This window comes from Lepisosteus platostomus, chromosome 7 (genome assembly GCF_059453375.1).
Source record: "Lepisosteus platostomus isolate fLepPlt1 chromosome 7, fLepPlt1.hap1, whole genome shotgun sequence".
NCBI lineage: Eukaryota > Metazoa > Chordata > Actinopteri > Semionotiformes > Lepisosteidae > Lepisosteus > Lepisosteus platostomus.
This window is the reverse complement of record NC_142617.1, coordinates 16669385-16682449: the sequence shown is the minus strand read 5'-3', so window position 1 is coordinate 16682449 and position 13065 is coordinate 16669385. Positions and strand designations below refer to the sequence as shown.

Here is a 13065-nt window from a genome sequence, read left to right as displayed (position 1 = left end):
AATAGCAGTACAGGAATGAGAAGATCAAAAAAGAGTTGAAGAGCTATAGCTCAGGAAAGAGTATAGGCAAGCAAACGTTTATCAAGGTTAAAACTCACTCTTTTTCCTTTTCAACTAACTGGCTCACCGTACCCAGCCCTAACTATTTGCCTCTGTTAATATGATCATCTTCAGATAGATCCTTGTGTTTACCCCAGTCGTTCTCCATGTGCTTTCCAGTAGCCCTGTGAGTGACAGGCCCAAGTGTGTGTGACCTCCACAGGGGGCTGTCATGCGCTCAGCAGCAAACCAGCAAGCCAAGAACACACTGTGCCGTTTCATGCTCGTTTCCTTTCAGGGCACTGAAAGGCCATACTGTTAGCTATTTTCACTCGCTGCTGGATCGCTGTACCTGTGAGTCAGGCTGGAAGTAGGGTAGAGGGAGGGGAGAAAGTCACAGACGGAAGACCAACCCACAGAAATAGGGGATGTGTGCACCACAATACACAGGCCTTGTTTGGGAGACCTCAAATACCGCTGAGATGGTTTTTGAGCTTTGTAGGTGCGTGTGCTTGGAAAAGAAATTGAGGCACACAGATTCCACCGATTATACAAGAAGGATGAAGAAAAAATAATTTATATTTGAACACAAGTTGCCATTTAAATTATTTCATTTTTAGGAGTCAGTCCCGCTGCGTTATTGAAAAAAGCATGGCTTTAAATGGAAACCAAAGGAAAAAAAAACTTCTGCACATTCTGTGGTAAAAGATTTTTTTTTTTTCAAATACTTTCTGGATAGAACCAGCAATGTACAAATTCCCACTTCTGTGATTTTTTTTAAAACTCACCTGCCTTTTTGTTCTTTTTCTTGCAGATCAGATAAACAAGCCATATCGTGCAGTGTTAGCAAAAGCTTCATTACATTTACTGAATGATCTGGGCTCAGCGGCAAGAATTCCAACCAATTTAAACCACAGGGAACGTCATGGACTGGAAGTGCATGATATCGCCAGAGTTTTTGCTAAAATAAATTTGAAGCTGGTTACAAACGCTACTGAGTGAGCACAACGGAGGCAAAGTCAGATGACCTCGTGGTTACCAGAAAATCCCCTACATTTCTGAATGCTGGAGTCTCAAAAGGATTTAAGAAGACAGAGGTTAAAACTGAAACTAGCTTTGTAATAAGAGAACCTTAACAAGCAAAAAAAGTTTTTGAAATCTACCTTTCCATGTAGAGCCATTCTGTCTTACAATGAGTCAGTCTGGTTAAAATCTTACAACACCACCCTCGGAGCACTTCTGCAATTGAAGTATTTGATTGTGGCCAGGAACTTCACATCTGCTAACCGTTTAGCACCTTCAAACTGCTCCATCCAATCTTGAATTGATCAGTTTTCACCTTGAGGTAATATAATGACTGTGGTGCACAAACAGGTCAACTAAAGGTGTTACATAAATAACTTTAATATCAGACACATCAAAAATCTCCATCATTCCTGAAGAAGACATACATATGTCAAATAGTTGAAAGTTTCTTTCTAACTAAACTAACCAGGTCCTCTGTGGTTTCTCTTTTATTATCTTGAAACAGCTATGAAACTAATGGCTAAAAAGGAACAGGCCTAAAAACTCTTCTGCAAAGGTGAGTCTTATCCCAGGCTAAATTTCCTAGTCTGATTGCGTCTTATCATTTTGCTGACTTGTTCAAAGATAAACCATGTGGTCAACAGAGAAAAAAACTCTATCATTACCTGTGTTTTTACTAACAAATCCCTAACAAATGCAGCTCGTTTCAAAAACTTAAGTATAGGTTTTACTTCATGAAATGCAAAGTTATTTTAATACATTTTAAATAAATCTCAGAATCCTACCACTTGCTAACATTCTATTATTGGATAAAGAACCTTATCAACTTCACTGCTTACTTTAACTTGTTCTAAATAAAAAAATACTTTTTCTATCCACACTTGACACATACAGTATCACAGGGTATAACGTGCGTGTTTCTTGGTGGATTGATCTGTTGAGATTGTAATCTGCCAAAGTAATTAACAACTTCAGAGACTCCTGGCTTCTGAAGGCACTGCTTAAAACTAGAACATCCACTGACAGAGTGCAACTGTAAAACACTCCCCCCTGTCATTTCCCTCAATTTTCTTCTGAGAAGGAATGATCATTAATAACCTTAGTTTTGACTGCTCCACAGGACACCTTCCAATGGGCATACCACATAGACATACTAACATGTTTGTAATTCATTCAAAACGTCAATGAAACTAGAACATCCACTAGAACATACCCTGTGATATATGTCAAGTTTGGTTAGAAAATGTGTTTTACCTCATAGACATACCAACATGTTTGTAATTCATTCAAAACTTCAATGTTGCAGGGGAAGTGCACCAGTTAAGTTAGAAATCTGAGGTCTACTTACTTCCACCAAATTTCTCTTAGATTTGGGTGGTAGATTTTTGTAATACCTAAGTGAGAGTTGTTCAATAACAAAGCGCCACGTTTCAGAGGCTAACTGTCCCTCTTCAACAGGTGCCCAACGCTCAGCGGTATTTTTCAAGAGTTTGTTTATGCTTACGAAGTGCCATGTGTGAAGTCGACACGGTTAAATTTAGGAGAGCAGCTGGCTCAAGGCTAGCCACACTGTCATTGTCAACATGCCTTTAATTAGGACCCATCTGCATCCTGTTTCAGGCTACAGTACACGTCTCTGGCAGCTTTCACTTGCTACACAGAGCAAAATCACGACGGTCTCGTAATGAGGGAGGCCGTCACTGCGCCTCTTGCACATACATTGCATCCACCTCACCACTGAAGGAACTCTCAAATAATCCAGCATCTCCGGTAAATACCGCCATATCTCTCAGAATACCGCAGAACCAGCATCTGTCAGATCCAGGACCACCAACCTTCCCACCCAAATGTCAGCCAGGAGCTTTATCTGAACACTTAATTTACAGGGTTCTGGAGCTGGCTATTGCATATAATTATTAATGTATGCCCATTTTATTTTACCACTCTCCTGACACCCCTCAGAGCTGAGGATGATTGTCTTCCATGATTGTTTTATCTGTGGGTTTAAAGATGGCTGATGAGGCCAAGCCAGAACAGACAGACTCTGTTGCAGTGGTCCTGAGTTGAATCTGTGGTCAAGGATTGTTTAACTGCTTTTTACAGTATGTCATGCTGTTTATGCTATTTTCCCTTCTCTAGCTCTTGTTGTTGCCTTATGATTTTGATTAGTTAAGATCACTGCAGCAGACTGGTGAACAGTGTCCCAGAAGTTGGTATCAATGTTGTACTTTTTCATGTTGGCCTTGATGACATCTTTGAAGTGCTTTCTCTGCCCTGCTCTTGAGCGTACTACATGACTGAGTAATACACAGAGGGATCCCATAATTAGAACAGAAGGGGATGCCCATACTGATTACAACAAGGACATTTCTTTCTGTATTTTACTGGAAAGAGACTCCTCATTTTTATCTTGGAGTCACGGTAAACAAACCAGGCACTGCCAGTTTTTTTGTGGTCTATAACCAAGCATTTTTGTACTTCAGCATTTGGAAAAGAGTACATTAAAAGACAGTGTATGTGTATTTAATGTTTCTTGCTCTTCCTATCATCCAGAAGTGTGTCAAGGGGTCTCATCTCAGCCTATTCAAGCCACATTTCTTAACAGATTGATGGTATCTAGGCTAGACCGATTTATACTGTCCAATCTTGGTGTTCTTTGCTACAAAAAAGCATGCATCTCCACTCGATTCTAATCACTAGTAACATTTATCTACCCAGAAGAAACTAGGGTTGTTTTTTTATATCACATGGCTGGAAATCCTCAACATCCAGCCATGGCTTAACTAACACTAAACACAGTATAATTTTCATCAGAGCAGAACTCGATCCCTGTTTTCAGGAAGCAATCGCAAAAATCTGAAGAAGTAAATCCAGCAAGAGACAACACTAGAATAGACATTTTCTTATTTTCCACAAAAATCATTCAAAATGAAGCAAAATTAATTTGACATGACCATGAGACTTCATTTGGATTTAAAATAAACAGATTTTTCTTTTTGCCCTCATGTTTTAAACGTTGTCCTTCTCATCAAAGGGGGAGATAATTATTAAAGAGGCTGAATCATTTAGCATTTTTGGGGTCTGATGCATTATGAGGGCATTGATTCAGCACACTCTGCCATATGACCCGCATTTCTGCACTGATTTTCAGAGAGTGATGCTAATAGCACCGTTTATACCATTACGATCAATGGCTGCTGCTTAAATGGCAGGGCACCAGCGGCTTCAGGGCTTCATCACTGCGAAAGTTACACTTTCTGTCTGAGGTGATATGAGTACATCCGAGCATTCAATAAGCAGGGAGGCCGGATGAATGAAAATATTTACTTCTCAATGTGACTCCACAGCTGCTGTGGCAGTGTGACAAGTGAAGCATGGAACTCTGCAACTGCCAAGAGTCACCCCCCGCCCCCCCTGCCACCAAAGCAAGCCTGCACTCCGCCGTGCAGCAGGTGCTTTCTGCTTGAGGTTGCCCAGACCACAAGGAGAGGATGGACACTGTTTCAAAACAGTCAATTTCCTGTGACCTTTCGGCTGCACGCTCAATCACTCCGAGGGATTTTCCTCCACTCCCTGTGGGTCACGACTGTTTTAACTCCCTTCTGGATGAGGAACTTTCATATCACAGCACCCAAAGTGGTGAGTTACTTCCAGCGATCAGAAGGTTGCAAACGAGTGTGAGTTATTTGGCTAAGTCCTCCTGTTATCAATTCATTGCACTCCGAAGCCCAGCACGGAATTCTTGAATGATCTCAGCACATCTGCATCCACGGAGTGTTCTCCGTACACCCACCATCCTCTTTCTTTATCTCTCACTTCTTGCAAACAACTGCTTCCTGCACTCGTTCCTGAATCAACTTTTCCGGGTAGACCTTCTGGAGAGAGTAGGTGCGTGCATCACAAGTTTCCCTGCTGTCCTTGCAATTCAACCCCTTGTATTTCAAAAAAGAAGTCAGAGGAAGCTGCTGAAGGCCAAGGTAAGCAAGCGACCAGGAGACAGAGGTGTGCCTACACATCTTATATATAGGAAACATAGAAATAGAATAAAATCTGTAATCAAATCATAAAACAATCGTCTGCTGTTAGTCAAAAGCTATGTCCCCCTTTACTGTGTAGTGTTTAAACTGATGAGGACAAACTATTTCATCCTATGAAATATAGTATATAGCTGAATAAAGTTAGCAGGCTGAGCCTACATCCTTGTATCAGGTATGTGTAAAATCTATAAGGTAACACGACAGCTCCTGCTTCGACAGGAGATGTGACTTACTTATAAAACTGAAGTCCTGAGAAATTAGCTTCAAGGTGATTTTCCTATTTTCAGTCACCTTGCTATAGTATCACAGGGCGGTCTGGGTGGAGGGTGGGCACAGGGGACCAAGGCAAGATAAATCCCAGCCCCCGAGACTTGCTAAGGGCCCAGGAAGGTGAAAACCTGCTCTTTATGAAGAAGACAGATGCTGCTGAGAACACGGATTAACTCACAATGACAGATTCAATAGGCTTACCACTTCCCGCCGCACAATTTCCTGTGTCATTTTTTTCTCTCTTTAAAGAGAGAGATGAATGGTGGGAGGAAAAAAATAGACGCTTTTTACTGCAGATAAAGCATGCAACCCTGCAAAAAAAAAGCCTTCACTTTATCAGTCTGAGAAGCAGACGACATACGCGAAGTGTGCTGCTGAGGTGTTGACGGTTCGCGCTGGGCTTGACTGTGTCGTGCTCAGCCGCATGTGTGACGCACAGCTTTTACTGAAGCGAGCAGAAAACCACGATTAAAAACAAACAAATAATAATTTCTGACTCAGTCTACTAAAACATTTTTTCCCCCCAGAAAATTATGCATGTTACTGTAAAACAAAAACCTGTTGTTGAACACACATGTGGTCTCTATCTCAAAAACGAAGACAGGGTTAACTAGGTTGGCCACAGTTATTTTAAAGATCTTTTATAAGATCTAGTATGTTTAATCATGCACACCAAAATCTCCATAACAGTCAAATTTGAGTTTAGCAGATTACATGTAACTATCTGTCCATCCACTCTCTAATCACTTCATCCAATACAGGGTTTGCCAGGTAGCTAGATCCTATCCTGGCAAGCATTGTGCGCAAAGCAAGATACACACAGGATGGGACACTAGTCCATCACAGGGCAGACACAAACATGCACACACTCATACCAGGGCCAGTTTTCCCAGAGATAATCAACCTAACAGCAGCGTGGGAGGAAACCGGTGCACCTGGAAGAAATCCATGCAAACATGGGGGGAACATTCACACTCCACGCAGACAGCATCCCAGATCCAGAATTGAAACCTGGGCCCTAGCAATGGAAGCCACCAACACCGGACCACCTCACATGTATCTATTATTTGGTAAATTATTTTGGGGTGGAAAGTTTGTCACTTTCAATGATCTTTTATTATTCTGTGATTCTCATTCTGCATGTGACTACTTTACATAGATTGCTAGTCCAGTTTCCTGTTGGGTCCCAAAGAACAGCAACAGAAAAAGTAACAAAGCAGTTTCTTGGTATTTTACCTTGGCACTAGAACCTTCTCCCACTGGACCTGTTACTTTATTTTTAACAACAAAATTCATATGCCTACTCTGCATTTTCAAGTTAACCAACCTTACTCATCTGACATTTTTACTGAATGTCTTCTAAAAGTTCACCTCAAACCTAAGTAGAACAGAAATCAGTAATAAAAGTCCAGTTACAGAACAATACTGATTGAAAGCACTTTAACTACCTCAGTGTCAGATACCAAAGTGTCAGCTATCTTCCTTACTCATCTGAATTAATATCTCATTACCCTTTACAAGGTCCTGCAGGTTTGATCTGTGGATGAATGTCTAATAATAAAAGAAAACACAGGTACTGCCAACAACATGAGGTATTGTAGAAGTCAAACTGGCAATTCATTGAACTGGCTTTCCTTTACCACACAAATAAGAAGCAATAAGCAGAACCAAAGATCATGAGAAGCTGTGTATGTAGGCAGCTTAAATACATTTAGGAACAGGAAATGGGTTTATTCCATGCTGAAAAGAAAAGAAAGAGAACACAACGTTTCGGCTGTGGAGCCTTCTTCAGGTGTGACATCAGGTGCCGTATATACTGACACCTGAAGAAGGATCCACAGCCGAAACTTTGTGTTTCCTTTCTTTTCTTTTCAGCATGGAATAAACCTGTTGCCTGTTCCTTTGTAGCCTACAATGCTGACGCAGCTACCTACTTAAATAAATTTAGCCTTTTCACTCAATATAACTGCAGAACATTCTTCACTTCCCATAAATATTTGCTCCTCCATGAGCAATCTCTTTTCAGTATCAGAATAAATTCTAAAGAATATTTACAAATCCAAAGTGCACTAATGCCAGTACCAGGGATGACATTCCCCTAGCATTAATCGTGTGAAGGTGAACTATTGAGAGACTCTCTGGATGATTAATTAGGATCGGTTTTCCTCACAGGAGTTAGCATGAAGCTGAATGAGCACAGCTTTGCTATTCTCAAATGTCCTATGTATCTTAACTAACAGGAAAGTACGAAGAAGAGCAATGGTACATTGATGGCAGTAGAATCATTCATCTACCAATGATCAGCCAGCTTTGGAGATCAAGACAAAGACATCGGTCATTTATTAGGGAGGATGGGGCAGGGGACCTAATTCGCTTGATCATTGTCTAATTTCAGATCTTTGAAATAAACATCAATTCAATTTAGGGTTTCGGGGGAGCTGAAGCCTATCCCAGGAAGCAACAGGTGCAAGACAGGATACACCCCGGATGGGACACATTTAGTTACCTTTACCTTTGGTGACCTAATCTTGCTTCTTTAAACTTTCTGGCACAAGAGCTGTATTATGCAAATTCCTTTTATTAATTCACATGAAAGGTAAAACTTCAATGGAAGTCATGAGGAAACCAAGGCTACAAATGACAATTGTAAAGGCAGCTGTTCCCTAGATATCACAGACTTTCTATATTTGCACTATGACAGGTAATCGCACAAAGTTGACCAACGTCACTGATATTTTCTGCCCTATTTTTACAAAGTAAATAAAAAAAGCTTATGAGGGGTAAAGGGAAGAGGCCGCAGTTATGAATCCCAAGGAATAAAGAATCTCGGCTCAGGGCTTTGTATTTGGAAGTTGTGATTTTTCTCTGATTTTTTCAAAAGAGCACAGCTCTTTACAATCTTTTTCAATCTACAAAATAAAAATCCACTGTAATCATCACAAATGTTTCATTTATTCAGGAGTGCTTTTTGTTCGACCAGGTACTGTCATTTATTTATAATTCTTTTTAAATCTGCAATTTGAGATGCCTTAAAACATTTTTGTAAAAACTGCCAGTTTTATACTTATCCAGTCTCCCTAAGCTTCCCCACTAGCCAGTATTTTTCAGATACAGAAGGACGATGTGATATACAGCTTTGTTTTTGTGCCAAAACATAAACCAAATCCAAAAAATCACAGATCTGACTCATGACAAAAAAAAGTTCAAAATCTGTTTTCACTTTGGTACCGAGCTAGCAAAACCTTAAAACTGAACTATGTTAAAAGAGTGAGCCCTGTGCTTGACAATTTATTTTTATTTTTCTAAAAACTCAACTGTGAAAGGATTACAGTAGACGAATTAAAGAAATTTCGGTGGGAATCTAACAAAAATCAATAAATTATGGAGGGGAAGCATTTGTATGAATACAACTTTTAATGCGCTCCTTCAGCAAAAAAAAACAATTATAAAGTGTGTAGAGGATTCTGGCTCAAACACAAAGTGGCATACAGTATGGGGCATGTTGGTCAGAAGAGATGTAGAGCCAGAATGAACCACTGTATCATGCTCTATAAGCACAACCTACACTGGCAATTGATCATGAGTTATGATGCTCCTCAGAGTCTGCACAAAAGAAACTCTTTGTCACATACTTACGTCACTTCAAATAATTAGATTAAGGCGCACTGGTTTGCTGACTGCAAAGCAAAGAGAGTCCAGGGGCAGATGAAGAGCAGTGTGCCAGCACTGTGAATCTGATTTTCAGGTAGTTATGGAAGCTTTTGCCCTCTGAGAAACCCTTATGACTCTGAGGAAAGGCCTTGTCATAAACTGATGTTGTGCCATACACAGAGGGCCTTCATATGAAAGGATTCCTTTGAGAGCAGCCAAAGTCCTGGGATTAACTCTTGCCCCTCCAATCGGTAGGAAAAAACGCAGAGTGCAGATCAAACGTTGATCCAGCACCTTGTAATACACCTCCAATAGGGCAAGACTTTTCTAATCTGGAGCACATTAGGACACCTTCATACCCATTAACATTACTACTGATCTTAAGGCTTTGAAAATCTGTTCTTAACATACAAAATCATGCTCTAGCAATTTTGGAGTGCAGTAAGACCAGTTTTTACAATTTTGTTTCTGGGTGTTGTGCTGCCTCTGTTCCTAATAGTCCAGACTTCTGATTAAACCATTACCTGATCATTAGTTTAAATTTACAGGGTGCTCAGAAACTATGTTTTTGCCAACAACTGCTCGGTGAAAACAGCACTGTGCAGCACTGAAATTTGGCGCATGTACAAATGGCACCATGGGAAGCTTTCTCTATGGACAACAACAGTACACAATGCAAGGTGCAAGGTTAAGTTAATTGACTGTTTGTAACCATGTACATTATGCCTGGAGGTGTCACCCTCTGGGTGGACACTGGTGGAGTTACGTGTCCTCTGTGTGTACCACTGTGGTCCCCTGGAACATTTTCTCCACAGTCCACGGCACATGTGCACCACAATTTATTGCTCCACAGTTCCTGACCAGCTTGCCACGGTACTACCCTTACAATGGTACTACACTAATGTTAAAATACAGTTCACATACATTTTGTACCCCAGTATCATGTAGTACACTGTGGATTAAAAAAGTAAAAAATCTTCAGTTGTTAGGGTAAAAAAATATAAAAAACTGACTACTGGAAGTACACCCAGGACAGGTCTGAAGAGATACAGTACATCACTCAATTTATATACAGTATGCTTAACCACAGAACAAACGCTCTAATTAGGAGTGGTGCTTCCCAACCTTTATAATTTTTTTGTGCACAAAAATACCCTTAACAAAAAACTCATTTTAAAATTGTCCTGTTTAAGGCTGCTAATTGCTTTCTTGGTCTGACAGGAGATTTGGGGAGTCTCTTCATTTGATGTGCTAACTGGTGGTTCATTAGCTGTTCATTTTGCCCATAATCAGAAAATTTAAGCTGCCTAGAATCACTGAATTTAGTCACAATGGGAGATATTCGTCCTTTTAGTTTTGGCAAAAAAGGTGGTGGAGATTGAATCTTCATATTTTCTAAACCAAATATGTAGTCTGCCGGTCTAAAACAGCACATCTGTGTTACTAAGAGGTGAAGCTTTAAGAGGTGAAGAACATATTTTTAATGTATAACTAGTGAGTGTTCAACTAGTTAAAAAAAACACAACTGTACTGGAAGACTGACATAATGTAGAATTCAACATTAATAAATAGTAAGATGCAGTAGTGTAGTGCAGAGGCTAAGAATTCCAGGTGATAGACTGCTATTGTATCCTTGAGCCAGGTACTTCAGCTGAATTGTTCCAGTAAATCCCAGCTGTATAAATAGGTGCAAATGTAAGTGCTTTGAATAAAACTGTCAGCCAAATAAATTAATCAGATAAACGGTAAAGTACAGAAATCCAGTCCCAGTACATGTTAGACATCTAGTCCTAGTAATAAATAGAAACTTCATTTGCTCTGGTTGTGGCACATAAAGCACAATGATAGCAGCTGAACTGTTTGGCCTCCAGTCCTGTGAAAACCTTCAGCGTACAGTATGAATGAACTGCAGGGAGTCTCTTGAAAGACACAGGCTATCACATACAGTAGACAAGTGGGTGTCACACAAATTAAAAAAGGAAAAGTCAATTAACTATCATTTTCACACTCCACAGCATGTGTGACTGATGTTCAATGAGAAACAACCACAGTGTCCGGTAATGTCAACTTCTGAGAGAAAAAAAAACACAGATGAAGGTTTAATGAGGCAGTCACGGTCAAGCTTACAAACAAAATACTACCCAATGACCCACTGATCTCAGTGTTTAGGCAGGGGCCTTATTTTCATTAAAAGTGCGAACTATTTCTTGTTTTCCTTAACTGCATTTTAAATCTCTGTTTTTAAGACAAGAGAAAGTAGGCTTTAGGTTTCATAACAAAATACTAATCCATGAAGAAAGACCTCAACGCGTAAAATTGAAAAAAGGAAAATCAATGCAAATCCAATAGGATTTTTAATCTGTCACAGATTACCTCCTTGCAGGCAAAACAGTATGAAGAGCACATTAAAGAGTCACCTGTTTTGCTCTAAGTTGCTGAAATGCTGTTGTTTTCAGGTGTCCGCCACTTTGTTAATTCCGTGAACTAGGTATTGAAGTTAAGCAGTTTGGGTAGGTGCAGCAGAAGACAATACTGACACTCAGTTCATCTGTCTGAGGTGCACCACAAACACACAGCCGCACCTTACATTTGCTGAAAACTGTAACGGCAAGGTGAATTTGCTCAGCATGTTGGTTGTTACCTAATTACCAAAACTGTAGGAGGAAGAGAAAACTTGAGTTGTCCCCTCACCCCAAAAAAGACAATAATACAAATCAGTCTTTTCAAACAGAAATGAGATATTTATACTGAGTGACGTGAACTTTGCACTAAGCATCCCGTAAATGAGTGTATGAAAGTAAATCCCTCCTTTTGCAACAGAAATAGCTACAAAAAGTTCCATTTAACGAGTTATACACAGTTAAAAACTTTAGTACATAAAATTTTCAGCACAGCAATACTGAAGTGGTCCGTATGTTGATATGCTATTTTTGATGTGATTAAAAGTCACAATTAAATAAGCTGAGCTGTTCTGCTGTAATGACAAACACATGGAGAACCCTCACATTTGTGAAACGACATCATCTGGCCGTACATTCAGTGGCAAGAACTTCTGGTAACACTTGATAAATTGGCACTCCTTTTGGATGTGATAAGTCTCTTTATTTCGCTCTCTGCAACAGCACCCTGTTAGCCAGGGGTTGAGCTTCCCTCCTTGTTCCTTTTGTCAGATTTGGGCTCCATGAAGAAAACTGGGCAAAGTGCTGGGAAATGGACAGATTCTCCTCACAGCAGCCTTCCTGGCACTGTCTTCACTTTGCTCTCCTCTGCAAGAGATGCCAAAAGAGCTTGTGTACACAATCCTAGCTATCGGTCTTATCGGTCCTAGCAGTTGGTCTGGCTTCTTCGGGGTGGAAAAACTCAGTGGAAAGAAATCACGGATGGACACCTCAAAACCAAGAAACAGGAATGTTCCCTGTGTCTTTTTGAAGTTTATTTTTGTTTTTTTTGTGTATTAACCACATGGTGATATAATCAGGAATACCAGTGTAAATAAAGTGATGGAATTCTTGTTATTTAAAGCTTGTGGTATTAGTGTTCAAATAAAACTTTACAGAACAACCTAGGTTTACATGGACTTTGATGCCAAATGTATATTAAAGGTTCTGGGTACGTCTTTTAGAATATTGTGCCCTGGCTCAGCTATGAAGTTAATAACAGGGCATGGATTCAACGGGGAATGAAGTGTCTGACCACTAAGCTAATTATAAATTGCAAAGTGAGAAAGAGAGAACAGTCTGTTTTGATTTACAGCCAAGAATTTTGTAGGTTTTTTAGATTTTATGGAGATCTCTGAAATCTTAAAAAAGACACACAATCTTTTCTCTCTAAATCCATTTAGTAATGGTAGGAGGATAAGAAGATATCTCTGTAAAAGACAGTTTGGCACATGCCATCGCATCAACATCAGCTACAAAATAGTTAAAATATAATTTTCTCGAAAGAGAAACACAAGACCTAAAAAGTGACATTGCCATCCTTTGAATAAAGATACTTTTTCATGCCAGATTGTTCATTACCGTGACTAAAACTCTTCTGGCTG

At 39.9% G+C, this 13065-nt stretch overlaps 1 protein-coding gene and 1 long non-coding RNA gene across 2 annotated transcripts in view; one reads left to right on the top strand and one right to left on the bottom strand.

Annotated features, from left to right (window-relative positions):
- LOC148658401 (forkhead box protein O1-A-like) overlaps window positions 1-13065 on the bottom strand; it is a 61916-nt gene that overhangs the window by 20156 nt on the left and 28695 nt on the right. The gene's annotated exons all lie outside the window — the stretch shown is intronic.
- LOC148658402 (uncharacterized) lies at window positions 349-3587 on the top strand. The gene is made up of 2 exons (XR_015940065.1): window positions 349-740; window positions 854-3587. It is a non-coding gene; the product is annotated as an uncharacterized LOC148658402 (long non-coding RNA).